We start from the raw sequence: 18,949 nt of genomic DNA, 5'->3' as shown, positions 1-18,949 counted from the left end.
CCTGGGTCTCCCTCCACCCATGATCTGTCATGGAACAGATACCAGTTCCCTATTTCCGGTGCTTCTCCTATGGTATCTAGTCAAAGAAGGAAACCACATGTACTTCAATCTAGCCATAAGCTGCATCTGGAACTGGAAAAGAGAGTTTAATGATGGACATCATTGCCCATGTGGGACATGGTTGTTTCTCCTGCCCTGTTGTTAGGTGTAGCCAGACCAAGCGTGCAGGTTTTTGAAGCACTGCAAATTTCCACAAAGCCTGTTTACCAGCTAAGACAATTGAGACAAGCAACCCACATTAGGTATGCTGTGTGCATACTGTACCTTTAACATACATTTGAAGCCTGCTCTTCCTCTCAAAGATTTCTGGGCCCTGTAGTTTGCTAAGGGTTGCTGGGAACTGTAACCCTGAGAAGGGTGTGTATGTGTTTGTATAGCATGCAGGGGAGAAGGCTTGAGTGGTACCCAGTTTTGTCACCCAAAAGCTCATGCTGGTCACTTAAGCAAAGGGAATGGAATGCCAAGCTGATCTAAGCTTCTGCTGCCATCCAAAGAATGCCACCCTCTAGGCTGGAAACCTGGGTTGGATTTTAGCAATGTCAGGAGATGGATGGCATACCAGCATCCCACATTTAGCTAATCCACCAGCTAAAAACAGCTTGGGCGGTGAATAAATAAATTCTATACTAGATGCTATTGCATCCTACACTCTCGGCCATAAAATGCTGCATGTTACATTGGTGCATATCGCTCTGTCTTGTAGAACAATCCACCAGAAGCGCTGGCATATATTTTTTTCTCAAGTCAGATGAACTGCCCTAACACACAGTTAACAGAAAATGGACACAATTATTGGATTCTGAAGACAATCCAAGTGGATGGAGAAATGGTCTTCCTTCTGTTGGACATTCGTTTTTCAGTCTCTGTTTAAAAAAAAAAAAAGCAGAACCTTATTTGTTCTCTGCCATTTCCAAGGAATGAAAGCAAATGCTTGTTGTTTGTTTGTTTCTATTTGTTTTCTGCTTAGTTAAGGAGATTGTATTAGGTCCCAGATTCAAATTATTGATGACTTGGTTTTAAAGCTCAAGGCTGATATCATGGGAATGCACAGTTGCTTGTGTGGAGCTGCCCTCATGCTCAAATTGTCCTCAGGTTGTGGAGAAATTTTGCAGGATTGTAAAAAAAGAAGAAGAAAAAGAGAGAGGAAATCTCTGTGTGTGGAATGAATATGCATGAAAAAGAAGCTCTCTATCTTGGCTCTCCTCTTCCTTAGTCTGTTCCCCAAATGTGCAAGTTTTCCAGATGGAGAGTTTTATATGAAGGAGCAGTCAAACAAGGAGTCCCTTGTTTGACTGCTCCTTCATATAGGCAACACAATTGGGCAAAAAGGCTGTATATCACACGAGGATCTCCCAGTAGTGGAGCGGGGGGAGGGATGCAGGGCAATGGAACTCGGGGGTTTCTTTTCAGAGCAGGAGCTATGGACTGAGCACCAGGGCAATTGATGGACCCAACTTGGTCTGGCAAATGAATGAGGTGATAATGAGACTTCTGAGTTTGTTTGTGACATATTCACATAGAGGTACTCAAAGAATGAGGAAAATAATCAAGCAGATACTGCTCTTTTCTTCTGTGTTGGAGTTTCTAATTTACACTTGCCATTTAAATGGGAACACTTCTTTGCATTTCTCATGGAAAGCTAAGGGTTGCATTTGAGCTGTCTGCTTTTAAAAAATTATTTTTATAATAATTATTATATAAATTTACCAATTGAGCCCATGCACTCAGAAGTAAGCACCACCAAACTCAGTAGTGTTTACATCCTGCTGGTGCTGATATTGTGCCATGCACTGAAGCTCTTTGGTGTTTATGTGTGTAGAAGTAACACAGCTGCCTGCATTTTTCAAGTCTCCTTGGGTGTGTAGCTGTGAAGTCCATCGTGATTCAAGGCTGCGCTTCAACATTTCCCATGATAGCACTGAAGGCTCCCCATATGAACTGGATCAGGGTGTTTTGATTGAAGTCCTTTCTGAATGTTTATTTTTCTCCTATGAGGATATAAAAGGTTTCAGACCAAGCTTGCTAGTTTCACCGGAAATCCAGATTCTGAACTCTGTGAAACTGACAAAGTTTGTACCTAAATATGTCAATTTTAACAGGAGCACTCTCACTTTCTCTCTCTCTCTCTCTCTCTCTCTCTCTCTCTCTCTCTCTCTCTCTCTCTCTGTGTGTGTGTGTGTGTGTGTGAGAGAGAGAGAGAGAGAGAGAGAGAGAGAGAGAGCCTACCCACTGATGTACATGCCCATGAGAAACAAGGAGGAATCACGTGTCAAAGAATGAAGAATTCTGGAGTTCAAAGGGATCACGGGGGTCATTTAGTCCAACCCCCTGCAATGCAGGAATCTTTTGCTCAACCTGGGACTTGAGCACACAACCCTGAGATTAAGAGTCTCATGTCAATTAAGAATGATTAAAGAGGAGACATTAAATATGTTGGGGGTGGTTCTTAAATATTACAATATTATGGAAGTAGTAATGGGTAGAGGACTAAATGTTTATCTCGGATAGAATACATCTGAGATGCAATGTGACACAAGATATGTAGGAAGGATGGATGCATTTATTTTCTGGGAAACAGCAAAGGGCTATTTCATGCCACTTTGTACTCCCCACCCCACCCCCTGGGAACTAGTTCAGGAGTGGCTGAAGCTGCTCTGCAGATGCATGTGCCCCTTCCTGGCACCATAATGAATCCAATTGCTATTGATTGCCTGAAAAGGATGCTTCCTCCACACCTCTGTTGGTGCACATATCACCATTGTAAGTTAGCTGGCCGGGCAGAAAACACACACCCAAAAGGCCCAACCTTTCTGTGGCTGGAAAGAGCTGTCCAAACAGCCCCCCTTGGCCCTTTGCTGTTTCCCACCCTGACAACACGCAGTGAGCATAATTGTAGACTTTGGTTTTCAAAAGGAAGCCGATACATCATAAGTGAGTTGGACATTTGCTGAGTCACTCGCTAATGGATACATAAGGAATGGGTACCACAGACATCCCTAGCCAAATCAACTCCTGGAGAAGATAGCACCATTTGCATCCCCAAGAGGTATATGCATTTTGGCAGTACAAATGTGTGCTGGTGGTTGCAAGAAGACTAGAATGTAATCACAATATTCTATTGATGCTCTCCTGTAGCACTTTATATTGAATGAGGAATAGATAGGCCTGTGGAGTTATTGCTTCCTACCATTTTCTCTGATTAAGGGATAGAAAAGCTTTAATAAAAAAATGCCATCGGTTGCAGAGAGCAGCCGTCGCCAAGGGTTGGGGGTGTCCCTTCCTCCCATGAGACATAGCTCCTGTTTAAGGAATTTGCCGCTGTGGGTCCCAGGGCTGCTGTTGTTGCTAGAGGAAGTGCATGGGCAGGTTCACTTTGGAGATGCTATGTCTGTATCCAGAGCTGGATTTAGGTTTGATGAGGCCCTAAGCTACTGAAGGTAATGGGGCCCCTTATATGTCCAGCTGTCCTTTGTCAACAACAAATTGTCACTGGTTTTTTGTGTTGGATATATGCTATATGGTAATTTATGGACCTAATGGGTATCTAAAGCCATTTGCACATAACAAAATATGTGATATTTTAGGGAGCAGGCTAGCAGGCAGGGGCCATTACTTACATCATAGGAGCCTACACAACACAAAACACTGTAGTTGTATGTAGGTTTTATTTTATTTTTTATTTTATATTTTGGAAATTTACATCCAGTTTTTTTTCTTTAATTTTTTTTGGGGGCCCCCAAGAGAGTGGGGCCCCTAAGCTATAACTTGTTTAGCTTATACGTAAATCTGGCACTGTCTGTATCTAACAGAGGAACGAGAAGACTTGAGAAAAGGTTTGAGCATGGGAATTAGCCTTTTATGTAAGGCGAGGTGAAGCTCCAGTGCCTACATTGACCCTAGTGGTGGCGGCCAGAGTCTGAAAGAAAAGCAGAAGACATATTCTGCTTCAGAGTTTTGGGTGGGGAGACGAGGGAGAGGTGGCCCAAGCATCCTAAGGTTTGCCCATTTTGTTGACATCTCTGGGGAGATGTGTAGGGGACAGAAATATCACGAGATATCATGGGATAAGAATTACCCCACAGTTCCTTGACAACAGATTGGCAGCATCTCTCAACAAAGTGTGAGTCAGCACAACTGCTTCTTGAAGCCACATATGAGTGACTCAGAAATAAATGTCGCAAAATGGTTGTCAGGTGTGGTCCCACTTTGTATTGAATGTATTTCGGTGCTCCGCCTTATTCTCACACCGGATTGCTAGCATATGGATAGCCTGAAGCAGGGCTTTTAATTTTCAAGGGCTGGGCACTGTGATTGTTGCTGAGGTTCAGTGTCACCCTTGTTCCCTGCCAGCACTAAAGGGAGGCCAAGCAAGGAAGTGGAAGCACTGGATTCACCATTTTTGAACCCAGCCCCAGTGTAGGAATATCTAGCAGCTTGCATGGGCACAAATATCATTTGCTTGCATGGACACAGCCTCCTTGGGTGCCTGTTTCCTCTAGGAAGAAGAGAGGTGTTGGACTTTCACCTAATATTGCCATTATATTCTTTATGTCAATGACCCTGATCCAGCAGGAGAGAATTCTGGGCCACTTCTGCGAATGTTGCAGGTACAGATCTTCATTCCAAGGCACATCCACACCTGTCCTGTGGTTCTCATTTGAACCCTATGGAACTGATTTGAGTGCCAATGGTGCTATACTGTGCATTGGCATATCAGTCCGTTATGTGTTACTATGTGAAGCTGGATCAGGACTGCATGCGCTGGAATCCTAAACTAAAAACCTTAAATTCCACAACAGGAGCACATTATAACAGTCAGACAACTGTGATAAACTTGCTCATGCATTAAATCTAATGCGATTGTAAGCAGCATGGTTCCACTGTCCAGGACAGCCCTGGCCATCTGGAAACCTCTGTTTAGTTTATTTCATCTCAACTTCTACTCCACCCTTATCCCATTGGGGATAGTATAAGTGTTGTCTGGCCTTCTTGTGGGCCTCCGCCCTACGGGGAATGTTATCCTGTCTTTATTTACACAGCCTAACAATTAAACAAACATCCCACCGACTGATCAATGCCAGATCTGAGGAGTCTTTCCCCACCCATCAACAGAGCCTAAAGCCAGCCCAGCCCCCACCCACTCAGACAACTGATTCAATACATTAAATGGAAAGACCACACAAGTCCCTGCAGAAATGATATTGCCTCCATATTGTGCTATGTGAGAGCAGAGCCTGGAGGAAGAGATTCCATAGAAGCTGCCTTATGCAGCAGAGGCAGATCATTGACCCATGTAGCTCAGTTTTGTATTTGCATTGACTGGCAGTGGCTCTCTATAGTTTCATGCCATCTTTCCCAGCCATGTCAGACGTGCCAGATATTGAACCCAGAACTTTTGGCCTGCAACGCATGTGTTCAGCTATGGCCCTTCCCTTGGCAGATTTCCTATGGATTGTGTTCTGTACTGAGTTGAATAGGATCCAAAATGCAGCAGTCTGATTGGTCCACAGGAGCCACCCAATCCAGCTCCAGGTGGAAGTGAATCCGCAACCTGATTGGCCTAAAGGAGAATCCCGGAATTAGCCAATCACATGGGGCCCATTGTATAAATAATGTATATAAAGCAGACATTCCGGGGGAACTTCCATTCCTCCTCACCACTATGAGCTGAATAAAGAGCATGAAATCCACTCTCAACTCTGAGCATATTTCAGATTGCCTTGCTGCATTTCACAGCAGCAGAAAGCACACCCTCAAAAGTGCCTTTCAGAGCTGCTGCTGAGCATCCTTTCCTCCACCCACCAATGCAACTTCTCCAGATCTTGGCATTTTGCTTATTATTTTGGAGGTTTTTCATTTTGGGTGGACTTTGCATGCTTTCATGTTTCCTGTGTCATGCAGACAAGTCTTCCCCTGCCCTAAAAACAATGACGAGTCTTGTGCTCAGGGCTTTGTAGAACAACACTAAAACTTTGAAATGGGCTTGGTCAGTGCTCCCCCCCCCCAAAAAAAAATAAAATGTTTAGGGGTACTCTCATTTTGACTCAAGAAAACCATCATTTTATAGTTCAAATAAGGAAAAATAAATACAGTAAATGGACAAAAGTACAAAGAGCATGCATTACACTGCGAAAGGAAACAAAGCCACCATCGGAGGTGGTAACAATGAAACTGACCAATCACCGTGCTAAATTCCAACTCCAACTTGACACATTAAATGCTCACTTCCGTTTGATATTCAGGATACACCGTGACAGGAAATGAGGCTGTCATCAGGGATAAGGAACAGAACTGACAATTTACTGTGCTAGAGAAGGAACTTTTTTTTTACAATTTTTAGTTTCTTCTCCTGATAGATTCAGAAAATGTTTAGGGGTATGCAGTGGCATAGCGTGGAGGGTGCAGGGGGGCCCGGCTGCACCGGGCACAACATCTGGGGGGGCGCAGAAGAGACTCGAGTGCTAAAATCCACGGGTTAGTGGGTGCAAATTACTTGCCTTGCCCCAGGTGCTGACAACCCACGATATGCCACTGGGGGTATGCATCCCCCCAGAAAAAAAGCACTGGGCTTGGTAGTACACATCAGCAGGTACACATTTCAGGCTATATGGGACTAGAGGAGAATACCACATGAACAGCATTTCTGAGCTTAACTCTGCACCAAGCTCAGATAAAAATCTATCTGAAGGGAGACCTTCTTTCTTCTGCAGAGGCCAGTCATGCAGACAGACATACCTTCCCCACCCTTGGACAGCTGGAAAAACCCAAAAAACTGTAAAATGCAGAGCATGTTATACACCTTACTTGCAACAGCAATAGTCTTGGGGAGTGAGCTGTTCCAGATCTGACACATAAATAAGAATGGGAAAAGGACGCAGCGTACTATCAATGGCGACAGAGTGCAATTCTGAGACATAGAGCAAACGGAGGTGGGCTGGCGGTTTTCACAAGCAAACAGAGCTGTAAATAGCAAATTAATTAGTCAACAAATTAAGGTATAGGGCTGGAGAGGAAGCCAGATGCAAAAAAAGGAAGCAATGAATCAGCAGATAAAAATGCCGCTGGTCCTGAAGGAATATATCTCTGCAGCTTCATGCTTCCTGCATTTACATTTCTCCCCCACTTGGGCCTCAGACACATTCTATACTCTTCTGGGGCCAGGACCAATGAAAACAGCCCCCTTTTAATGCTTTTCAGGTTATGAAAAAGAAGGGCCGGGAAACTGAGAGGGGAACCGCAAAAGCCGTTAAGACTCGCGAGCAACCTTGCCGCCGGTTTCCTTGGTGAACTAACTGGGAGGGGGTGACTTCCTGCTACCACACTGTTGAAACTGAGCTGCTCCCTTTCACCCCCACCCTTTTTTATATTTCCAGGGCAGGCGAAGGGAAAGTGCTGATGTCTTCTCTTGAAATATTAGCTGCTGCCATGAGCGATGCTGAGCTTTGCGTACAGACGCACATGTGGGATTTCCCCAAAGATATCTCAACATACTTCAGAAATCAACAGACCCTTCCCAGTGCTCAGAATGCTTAATCTTTGTCCTGGGATGAGTGTCAATGAGTAGTTGTTCGGCCTTTCTTACAGATAATTAACCTGACAGAAGCCAGACTCAGTCAGGGGTGCAATGTTCTCATCTTCAAGTCAGGCGGATTAAAAAAACAGAGAGAGCAGGTTGCACACATTATGTTTCCAGGACAGGAGCATACAAACTGGGAGTCATGCAGCCATTTGCAACCCCACCTCCCCAGAAACCTACAAACACAAGTGGTTAAAACAGGGAGGGGGGGAAATTATACAATGACACCAGACCCAATTAAGCTGCCTGTGAAAAAGGTCTGGAAGAATTCAGAAAAGGAGAACAAGCCACCCTAGAAGCCCCATTTCACACTTTGGGAAGCCCTTGTGGCATATGGTTGTCTGCCTTTGAGTCATTAGCAGAGCAAGTTCTCTGGCTTTTTGCTAGGGGGTGCTGTGCTACTAATGGTAATGGCATCTGTGACTTCACAACTCCACAGCTGATAATTGCTTTTTCAAAATAGAATTTGCAAGCATTCCAGGCTGTGTTACCCTGAGAAATCTGGTACCCATATTATGCATTTACGCTAAGTGCTCTGTCCTACAGCATTTACTGCAGCCACTCAAATACTATAAAGGCAGAATGTATAATTATTTGATGTGGTATCCTCCTTCTCTGCACCAAGATGTCATTATGCATCCATTAGATCCCCTCTGCTTTACTTCTTTCTGTTTTGGCTATGTGTCAGCCTTATACCGTAGAAGAAAAGATGCTCTTATTTACTTTCAATGCCTGTTTACATTTAGTCTGCTCTTCGACTGCAAAGCTACAGTACAGGGAGTTACAAAGAATATTTTCACAGGTGAAACAAAATCGCTAACATGAATTTCAGGTAACCCTGCGATGACATCACAAGCCCCCTGCAGAGTGAATATTTATATTCTGCAGTATATCCGGTTTCTTTTTTTAGATAATGATGGGCCCCTCCCTGGGCAGTGGGTGGGGAGTAGTCTGAATGCTTTCATTACTGATCACAGCACAAATCCATTGGTTCAAAACCCACCCAGTCGCAAAGAGCATAGTGCTCAAGCACCACTTTTGAGCCTTCTGCTTCAGCACAATATATCCCAGCCTCATGTTTACAGTATTTTCTTTCCACATAATGGATTAGAGCAATCTCCCTCTAATGCAAACAAGTCTTTCTCTGGGGAAGCCAGGCCTGTGAGCAGAATTGCTTTCTCTCCACATTTTGCAACATATATGCAACTCACCAAGGTAGGTTTCTTCTGAGAGTCACCCAGGTAATCATAAATCAGTGATGACGCAGGCATAGAGGCACAAACAGCTCCATTGTAGGCATGGAAGTTTTGATACAAGCACTTGAAAGTCCAGTATCTATGGAAAGTATATCTAAGATGTGTGGGCTTGAAGAGTCAGAGTTAATTTGCCAGAGAATCCAGACTTTGGTTATCCCACTACAGTGACTCAGATGGAGGTTAAACGTGTAATGGGCCGTGATTAAACAGTCTACACCCAAATCTTAGGTCTCTCCACTTTGGGCCATTTCATGCTTGCTAACCCCTTTAGTCAACCTGGCATGAATGCTCACTTCAATCCGGAAAAATACAAGAAGATTTTACATGGCCAATGTGCAGGCCAGAGTCAGTTACCCAGCTACTGAGATAACAGAACTTTATCCAACACTAGTGTAGCTTTGAAAGATAATGGCAAGAAGTTTCAGTGTTGCTAGAAGAAACAATTTCTTTCTCATTGCAAGCTAGTCATGTTTTAACACATACAAAAATGGCTGGTAATAAGGACTCCAAGCTTATTCAACTTCAGACAAATTAACTTGTTCTTTCAAGACTTATTTCTAATTGGTTCAGATGAAGCTCCCCCAGATACAAACTTTTCCATATTAATGCAGATGGGAGGAGGCTGCCTTGCATGCACAATCTTCTACTGAAATCAGTGGAGTAGACCTTTTGGTATGCAGACAGCAATCACATTGGGATCTGATTCTCAATGCTAGCTCTATTAAAAGCTGGCCAGGTGAGGTTAAAGTTCTGGTAGCTCTTGGCCAGGTATTAATAGAGAGAGAGTGCCCTATCTTTGAAAAAATATGAGTTCCCTCTCTGAACACAGCTATTCTGTTTAGGATGAAGAAGCATCTCTCCTAGCAACAGTCTTTTCCATAAGATTAAATCACTAGAATTGTAGCAATCCATCATTCTCTTTATTGGGAATGAGAGCCTTGTCCCTTATCTTTAACTATGGCCTTAAAGCTAGTGATATTCTGTTCTTAGAATGATGGTAGTTACAGGAGCACTTTAAACAGGCCCATGTCCCAGCTCCTAAATCCATCCTAGCACAAGCTAGTGTTTCATCACTCAGCTTAGAGCTTGGTTCCTGAAAACCCGCTAATTGGTGAACAAACCCTGATGCATTTACCCACAACCGGCCTCTCAAAAACAACATTTCAGACATTAATGGCCCTCATGCTAGCAATTGGCAGTATATCAGTGGAGGCACCGGGTTCATGATGGATTGCAAACTGAACATAAATGAATTAGGAAATGCAGCAGCATAATCTAATCAAGTGGAAGGCACAATTAGATTCCCATTACATTCAAGACTTTGGATTCAGGCCTGCAGTTCTGAGACAGAGGGCTACAAGCAGCAGCTCCTCATTATGGGTTTGAAATAGCCTCACTCCACAAATTACAAAACAAATTTGAGTTCTAGTGGCTGGAGAGCAAGAAGCCCTGCTCTCAGTGGGAGAAACACAGAGATGCACTATAAGGGGTGGGACTTTGGAATTTTTCTTTTTTTTTTTGTAATGACCCATAAATCAACTGATTTAGTTGGGGAATTGGGGAGACAGTTAGTGGGGAATAGCTGTGTTCTCTATTGAACCATGACTACTGAATTTGGGCTTCACACAGGTGTTGGTAACTGCCATGCTCTGACTCAGAACCAGACACTGACCTCTTGAACGAAGAACTGACCTTCTATTGACTGATGACTGAGAGGAGGTAAGGATTTCCTTTGCCTACCTTGGGGATTCCTAAAACTCAGGAGCAGCCTCTTCAGAGCTGCTTTTGAAAAATCTTCTAGAGGGGCCTTTGGAATGGGTTCCAGTGCCAGTGGATGAGCCCCATAGACTCAAGGGAAGAAGTCAAGCAAATCACCTCAGGCTTCAAGGATATGGGTGTCTAATAACTCCAGGCCAGGCCACACGCCCATGATGAAGTGTGCAACTGAGAGCCTAAGTTGACATGTGACTCAGGATCTATGTATGCTCCCAAGTAGGAAATCTAAATACAGTGCTACAGCAGGGTTGCCCCTCGTCTAAGGGAAGAGACTGGACCATACTTAAGGGAAGAAAGTACAGTGTCCATTCTCTTTGTCATTCATAAATTAACCGACAAAGTGGTTCTTTGCTCTCATGAACTGTGTTCTGGGGAGTAATCAACAGGTGAAGTTTCACAACCACCAAATAACACAATTGCCACAGTTTTTATGTTATTGCTCCAGCCTGTAAGTGTCCAGTATCAGGATGTGAAGCCAGTTCACTTTCGAGCCAACTTGGCAAAGATCTTTGGAGCTGGATATTCTTTCTGGATATTCTCCAGATGCTTGCGTTTGACACCCACAGATATGCAGGTTCAGAATTTGATATCTGACAGTTAATATTTTGGCTTATTTTGGCTGTTGGCATGCAATGCAGTACTAACGTCTAGTGTGCAATGGTACATCACTTAGCAAAGGAATATGGGAACTGGTGGATGAATAATAGTCTCTCAGTTGTTCTTCCTATGGAACCTGCTAAGCTTTCAAACAACCCAAAATTCCCCAGACAATATATCATAGGTTGTATCCTGTTTAGCTGCATTTCGTGATGATAATGCAGTAGTAGTCAATGTTAAATAGTATTTGAAAGTTGAGATGTAAGAGAATTAATATTGAGCAGTATAGATGGCATATATGCCATGGTAATGCAGTATGTATTTCACCTTCACAAAATTGACCTATTTAAAGACAGAGAGTTGGAAGGGATCTCAAAGAACAGCTAATCCAACCTCCTATTAATGCACAAGCACAGCATAGTGCATGCATTTCTGCTAGCAAAGTATCGATTGTTCTTTTCACACATGCATGGAGAAGCGGGATCACTGCTTGTTCTCTGTGGGATTGGGAACCCTGGTTATGTTCATACTTGTATATTCCTGCAAGCTCTGTTCACAGTTCACTAGATGCAGAGAAAGTGGATATATTCCTGCTCCCCTGTCCACTCGTTCGGTGCCCATGCATTTGTCCTGTGAAAGCAGCTCATGCTTGACTGGGTAGCAGCCAGCAAAACACTACAAAAAATCTGCCAATTAACCTCTGATTTGCACCGCTGTTGGACAACTGGAAAAAGCTATTAAAACTAAGATGCATATCTGTTGTCTAGAATGATGAAGCTTTTCCATATCCAAATACATTTGAATAGATTCCAGCCAGGTAAATCATGGCCATTTTGCCAAAGAATCCTATGGATGGAACAAAGGTAGCAAAGGGAATGCACATTTGCTCAGCTTTACTCAGAAGCAAGCTCAGGTAGATTCAATGAGGCTTACTCCCTAGTAAGGTAAAGGTAAAGGAACCCCTGACCAGTCGTGACCGACTCTGGGGTTGTAGCGCTCATCTCACTTTATTGGCCGAGTGAGCCATCGTACAGCTTCCAGGTCATGTGGCCAGCATGACTAAGCCACTTCTGGTGAACCAGAGCAGCACAAGGAAACACCGTTTACCTTCCCACGGGAGCGGTACCTATTTATCTACTTGCACTTTGACGTGCTTTCGAACTGCTAGGTTGGGAGGAGGAGGGACCGAACAATGGGAGCTCACCTTGTTGCGGGGATTCGAACCACCGACCTTCTGATTGGCAAGTCCTAGGCTTTGTGGTTTAACCCTGCTCCCTAGTAGTCATAGACAAATCTATCGGTTTTAGTTTCTCTCCCTTTCTCATTTTACCAACCTGCCACATTTCTGCATCTGTTTGTGAGTTAAGAAAAAAGTTCTCATGCAAGTTTGCCAACAGTTTAGTGTGCTTTTCTCCTTATGTACAGATTTTTATGTAGTTCTGCCTATTACACACACTTTGTAAACAACTTTCTATAATATAATGCATCTTGGTTGTTTTTATTAACATGTACCTTTTCCATGCACACATTCCTCTAATATACAAGTTTTGTGCACATTTTATGGTTGCACTGTATTGAAAAATTCCTAGAGGTGGGAATTTTGAAGCTTAGCTGCATTTTTTGCCTGTATATTTTGGGAGGGGTGAATTAGGTAGCTTTGTGTACTGTACAAAATGTCTGCCCTATCCTCAAAGGTAAGGTAAAGGGACCCATGACCATTAGGTCCAGTCGTGGCCGACTGTGGGGTTGCGGCGCTCATCTCACTTTATTGACCGAGGGAGCCGGCGTACAGCTTCCGGGTCATGTGGCCAGCAGGACTAAGCTGCTTCTGGCAAACCAGAGCAGCGCACGGAAACGCCGTTTCCCTATCCTTACTCGCTAATAAATGTCTTGAAGAATTGCAATCCTAAGTACCCTTATTATTTTATTGGTATTCTGAGCCCTTCCTACTGGGAGAACTCAGGTCACAAGAAGTGAGATAAGTTAACCATGGAGACAGTCTCTTGCTCAAAACCACCCAGGGAGCAAGATCTGAAGCTGGCTTCTCCACCTCCAACCAACACTCTAGCTGATATGCCATACTCTCTTATTAGACAGCAGCAGTAAATAAACTTGCAGCACACACAGCCACCCCTTCCCCTCCTTCCTCGTGTGCAGCATCCCTCCCCCTTTCTATGTAATCCATTCCAAATATCTCTCAGCTTCACACATAGGGATTGTTCTCTGAGCTCCAGACAGCCCTCCCTTCTTGAGTGTTCCTTGTCCTCCGCTGGGAACATTACTCCTCCTTGGTTGTGAAGTATCTGCTTCAGCTTCATCTGAAGCCTATGCATTCTCAGCATAGTTTGGCTGGCATGGGGAGGGGAGGGAAATCCAGGACTTCTCAGCTTAGCGGCCTGCTTTCTGGACAGTGTCTGGAGGAACTCCCACCAACTTGGAGCTTTCTGACCAAAGCTATTATGAGGAAGCCTCTTCTCTCCTTCTGCACCCTGCCCAGTGGCTCAGATGGAATGCACTAATTGTTCCTGGAACAAAACAGGCTACTTGTGCTCCTCTGGAGCCACATGGCCCCGTGCCACTGCGTGGAAAACACTGGGCATTTTCACTCGTTTGCGCCTTTAAATAACATCGATCACAGAAATAGCTTGGTTTCCCCATTTTTGTCCAATCAAGCCTTTTTGCTTTGGGGGTATAAAGAAGTTATTTTTCACCTACCAGACTCTGCCAATGGGCATGTGGCAACATATTTATTGCCTGCATTAATATTGGCTTCTCTTGTAGATTCCTATTTATGTGGCTGAAGACTTTGTGCCTGAACTTGTCCTTCTCCGTGGAATTCCTGTAGAAGGTTAGTCCTGTGAAAAAGTATGAGGAATCTGGGTTTCTTTGGATGATATTAAGGATCTGGTAGAAAACTGGATTATGGGAAATGGGCTTCACACATAGCTATATCCTTGGGATATGGGCAAGAGACCCCCACCCAACAATAAGAGTTGTCAGTCTTTCTTATGGACTAGCCCATTGAGAGAGGTTTGTGCTGGGTACCCAGGAGCACTGGCCAATTAATTCAGCCTCCTCCCCCCCCCAAAAAAACCCATAGTTGTCTATCGACCTTTACCACAAGAGCCATCTGTGGCCAAATCCTGTAAACCTATGGAGACAGGGCTCCACAAATACCAGAGGAGGTGAATACCAAGGAGACGTGAGTGGTTCTGTGATATAAAACACTGAGCCTCTTGGGCTTGCCAATTGGAAGGTCAGCAGTTCAAATCCCTGTGACGGGGGTGGGCTCCCGTTGTTCTTGCCCAGCTTCTGCCAACCTAGCAGTTTGAAAGCACACCAGTGTGAGCAGATAAATAGGTACCACTGTGGCGGGAAGGTAAACGGCATTTCTGTGCACACTGGCTTCTGTCATAGTGTTCTGTTATGCCAGAAGCAGTTTAGTCATGCTGGCCACATGACCCGGAAAGCTGTTTGTGGACAAACACTGGCTCCCTCGGCCTGAAAGTGAGATGAGCGCTGCAACCCCATAGTCCCCTTTGACTGAACTTAACCATCCAGGGGTCCTTTACCATTACCTTTTACCCAATGGTGAAGCTGCATGCTCTGGCACCGGGGGTGGAGAGCAGGTGGTGGCGTGGCTGGCGTGCATTCCGTGAGAGTGGTGTGCATCCCGGGGACATGGCGCATTGGGGACGTGGTGTGCCACCTGCGGGGGCGTGGTGCCCTGCGCGGTGGGGGGGGTGCGGCGCATGTCTGGGGTGCACTGCAGTGGTACTCGCCTCCCTGATAGTGCTGGGGGGGTGTGCTCCCCTGCCCACCCCACCCCCCGTTCCGCCACCCATGCTTTTACCTACCAAGGAGCCTCATTTCTACTGCTGGAGGGATCCAACCTATGAGAACCTGAGCTCCTGTTTGTCAACCCCTAACTAGATACTTCCAGTCAGGGTGCTGATGCAGTAAGGACTTGTGTGAAAAAGGCAAAATCTGAACTGACAGAAAAAGCATTAAGCATCTTAACAACAACCAGGTGGGTGGGGGAACGGGACAGCTTGACAGTGGTGGACATTTGACTTAACCTGAACTTTCTGTGATCCTGATCTAAGACTGAGAGAGGGAAGCAGTCTCTAAGGCTTCTGTGCTGTAACAAATGAAACCCTCTTAGAATAAATATGGACTTGGAGTGCCTTTTTTGGACAGATCTAAGGTCAATAGCAGGGACACGGGTGGCGCTGTGGGTTAAACCACAGAGCCTAGGACTTGCCAATCAGAAGGTTGGCGGTTCGAATCCCTGCGACGGGGTGAGCTCCCATTGCTCAGTCCCAGCTCCTGCCAACCTAGCAGTTTGAAGGCACGTCAAAGTGCAAGTAGATAAATAGGTACCACTCCGGCGGGAAAGTAAACGGCGTTTCCGTGCGCTGCTCTGGTTCGCCAGAAGCAGCTTAGTCATGCTGGCCACATGACCCGGAAGCTGTATGCCGGCTCCCTCGGCCAATAAAGCGAGATGAGCGCTGCAACCCCAGAGTCGGCCACGACTGGACCTAATGGTCAGGGGTCCCTTTACCTTTACCTTTACCTTTAAGGTCAATAGCAGAAGGAACCAATAGTTCAAAGAACATTCAACATGTTCTCCCCCCACCCAAGGCCTGACATAATCACACCCAATATATTCTCTTCCCTCCCCGCTTACAGTAACATCTGTCTCATCTCTTGAGCTGTTCATTCAGGGAATGCTGTGTAGACAGAAGATGAACATAATGGGTACTGTTAATGTACATCTGCAGAAAATTAGGGGATTCTTAACAGCTACAGTGCAGTTCAGTCTTGCTTGTTTACAGTGGGCCTCCCTGAATGTTAACACTCACAGACACACTGATGTCAACCTTTCTTTATAAACATCTGCAGCCCTATCCAGTCAGATCTAATTGTGTGTGTCTTGATGGGCTTTGTGTGTGCATCGTATTGCCCCCTGGGAAGTGTACTTTTGTTTCACTTGACCTGCACCCAACCACCCAGGGTGGAGAACTACTTTGAATTTCAATGTCCTCCCTGTCAACTAAACAAAGAAAAAAAACACACCTGGAAACTAGAGTGGGCTTTAAATATGGATGGGGAAGTTACAGAAATGTAAACTCTTTCAAGGAATCATTGACCCAAATAGAAAACAAAAGGTCTAATCATGCAGGTTACAGCAATCAATATGTGTTTCCATTTAAAATAACGGAAACTACCAAGTGACTGTCAATATAGTTCCCGTAGCTCCACTGTTATCAATAAGAATGTCATTGAGAGCAAGCCGGTGTTGGGATATCTGGTCTAATGAAGGCTGACCATGCACATTCACAATCTCCTTTAACATTGTGAGCCAAAGAACTTTCTGGGGCAAATACATTCAGTTTCTAATAATGTACATGCATGTGTTACAAGATGTCCACATATGCAGACTGAACCAGGTCATGGAGTCTTGGCAGAATCACTGTAGATCAGCAGTTCTCAACCTGTGGGTTCTCAACCTGTGGATCCCCAGATGTTGTTGGACTACAACTCCCATCATCCCTGAGCTCTGGCCGTGCTAGCTAGGGATGATGGGAGTTGTAGTCCAACAACATCTGGGGACCCACAGGTTGAGAAAGGCTGCTGTAGATCAACGGGAGAATGTCAAATGAGCAAAAGGTTCTGAAGAGAACGGTGCAGCACAGCCCTCAAAAAGGGAGGACAGAAGACATTAAATGCATGTCTTTGCAAAGCTGTTCCTGGAAAATGCCTTCCATTGTCCAGTCTCTAGTCAGATGTTTGTGTTTGGTCTGGGAGCAGGAGTCAGGCAGGTGGATGGAAGGGCACACCCTGCCCTATAATGGCAGGAAGCGGTATCCCAAGGAGGAAGTGGTTGTTTGTTGATGAACCAGGGACAAGTCATAAAGGGCAGCCTATATATATGAAGCCCCTTATCTCTCAGGCTGCATATTGCTTTAAGAGACTGGTAGGTAGGTGGGGAGGACTGATGTTTGTGGCTCCACATTTAAACAAGCATATTCGGGTTGGGTGGGGGAATAATGAATGTATCCAACAGTTGACAGCAGGAAATAAATTATTTTGCTCTTGCATATCAAGACATGTAGCCTGTTAGCTTCACTGTATCTTCAAGATGATGACTCCACTTCTTCTGTGGAGAAAGAAAGAAAATGAACAATACTTGAGAGCTGCTCTTAGTCTTTAAAAATAGGTGAATGGAACCAGGAGACGCGGATAATATGGAAGGCAGGCACACACGCCAATTGCAGGCACTTACTCAAAGCATTAAAATAAATGTCCCTTGAGTTTCGTAAATTTTAGGGGAACTTGTTTGAACCTCTTGTCAGACCTCACAGGGTGTAGGGCCTGTTTGGTAAATATTGTGCTAACAAGTTAATTTGTATTATTTCATGGTCAGAATAAATGCCTTTCCAGCAGAGGCCACGGAAGGGGGAAATTTCTAAATATCCCCATGATTGTTTTCTTTACAGGAAGGAAAGTTATTAATTCCAATCTCCTGACCAAAATCGGCTCTAAATATAGGTTATAACCTGGTTCAGGATGTTGCCTGGAGAAAAAAAGAGTTCAGGAAAGCCACAAGTATGAGCTCCATTAGCCAGTGGCTAATTTATAGATGGTTTTAACCCTAATCCTCCAACAAGGGGCCTCCAAGTGCCAACATCCAGTGTAAGGGAGCCTATCTATATGGTGTGTGAGTTGATGGCTTGCACACTGGAGAGCAGAGAACCAGTCAAGGTTTGAGCCTATAAGTAACCAAGCTCCTTCCTCAGTTTCTCAGTCAGAAAAAGAGTTACACAGAACCAGTTCCTGTTGTCATTTTAAGGCAGGGATTGGGGAACCTGTGGCCCTTCCAGTGTTAATGGACTACCATGCCTCCCACTATCCTTGACTGTTGGATGGGCACAGGTTCCCCAACCCTGTTTTAAGGCATGTTTGAACATGCCATGGAGTTCTGCACTATACATTTAAAGCAGTATCATACCACTTTCAACAGTCATGGCTTTCCCTCCAGAATACTGGTCATTATAGTTTGTTATAAATTGGGCCCCATGGGCCTCTCCTAAGGCGGCCCTCACACCAGGGCAATCTAGATGAATTTTATTTATATCTATAAGATTTTGCAGAATTTGGCTGTGAACTGGGGCCCTACCCAAAAAACAACAACCCTCAAGTTTGGCCCCACTTCTTCAAATTGGGCCTCACTGGCTAGCTCTGAGTCTCATAGTTGCTGGGCCTGAGTTGCCCTGCCCTTGCATGAAGTCTTGGGTCTGCAGGTTTTGGGAGACAGGAGACTGCGTCACTGGGAGATGACAGGCTGGTGAGGCCCCCTAGATTTAGAGGCCTGACTTGCCCTGCCCTTTCATGAAGTCTTGGGTTTGCAATTTTGGGAGAGGGGAGGTTGCCTGCTGAGGAGCAGGTAGGCTGGTGAGGCCCCTTAGATTTAGAGGCCCTAGGCTTCAGCCTACTTAGCCTATACATAAATCCAGCACTGGTCATGAGTGAGTGGTGTCAGCATTTAGCCCTGCCCAGATCTTGAACCTAGAGGAGGTAGAGCAAAGGGAACAGGACCATCCAGTAGAACTCCACAGTGACAATGACTCTGAAGACCCAACTGTATATAGGTGTCTCTACTCTGGGACTGGATGCTACC

General features: G+C 44.9%; 1 long non-coding RNA gene across 1 annotated transcript; it reads left to right on the top strand.

Moving 5' to 3' along the window:
- The first annotated feature begins 7,567 nt into the window (after positions 1 to 7,567).
- Positions 7,568 to 10,606, top strand: LOC309361055. The gene is made up of 3 exons (XR_014164340.1): positions 7,568 to 7,612; positions 8,748 to 8,851; positions 10,522 to 10,606. It is a non-coding gene; the product is annotated as an uncharacterized lncRNA (long non-coding RNA).
- Positions 10,607 to 18,949: the final 8,343 nt, after the last annotated feature.

The sequence above is a fragment of the Podarcis melisellensis genome, assembly GCF_964234715.1.
Source record: "Podarcis melisellensis genome assembly, chromosome: 2".
NCBI lineage: Eukaryota > Metazoa > Chordata > Lepidosauria > Squamata > Lacertidae > Podarcis > Podarcis melisellensis.
This window is presented reverse-complemented; position numbering and strand designations above follow the sequence as displayed.